The 491-nt window shown below is 55.6% G+C and overlaps 1 protein-coding gene across 1 annotated transcript in view; it reads left to right on the top strand.

Annotated features, from left to right (window-relative positions):
• The window catches only part of MRC2 (mannose receptor, C type 2), a gene marked incomplete at both ends in the record, with an annotated part of 18,182 nt that overhangs the window by 2,370 nt on the left and 15,321 nt on the right, over positions 1 to 491 (top strand). The window lies entirely within an intron of this gene.

The raw sequence follows: 491 nt of genomic DNA, 5'->3' as shown, positions 1-491 counted from the left end.
CGTGGGCTCCTGCAGCTGGGTGCTGCTGCTGCTGCTGAGAACTCAGTTTTGAACAGCTCTGATGATGCTCTTGGCTCTGATGCCCAAACGCTGGTGCTCTGTGGGGGTGCCACACTTGGTGCAAACACCCATCCACGTCACCCTGCCTGGAGCCCAGCACCCCAGGGACAGGCACTGGGGCAAATTGCCCGTGGCAGGTGTTGGAACTGGATGAGCTTTAAGGTCATTTCCAACCCAAACCATTCTATGGTTCCATGAATCCCTGGGGTTATTTTTGCAGGGAAGTGGTGGTCCTCAACATGCTGGGTGCTGTACCCAGGGATGCGCCCTGCAACTTGCTGTGCATGGAAAGGGAGCCAGACTGCTTTGGAAGGGCTGGGGGTGATGCATGGCATGATGCCGAATCCCCAGCAATCATAGAAATGTAGAATGATTTGGTTTGGAAGGGACCTTAAAGCTCCTCCAGTTCCAACCCCTGCCATGGGCAGGGA

This window comes from Nestor notabilis, unplaced genomic scaffold (genome assembly GCF_000696875.1).
Source record: "Nestor notabilis isolate BGI_N333 unplaced genomic scaffold, ASM69687v1 scaffold17931, whole genome shotgun sequence".
Classification (NCBI taxonomy): domain Eukaryota; kingdom Metazoa; phylum Chordata; class Aves; order Psittaciformes; family Psittacidae; genus Nestor; species Nestor notabilis.
The sequence above is the reverse complement of the archived record's forward strand: the minus strand, read 5'-3'. Positions and strand labels throughout refer to the sequence as shown.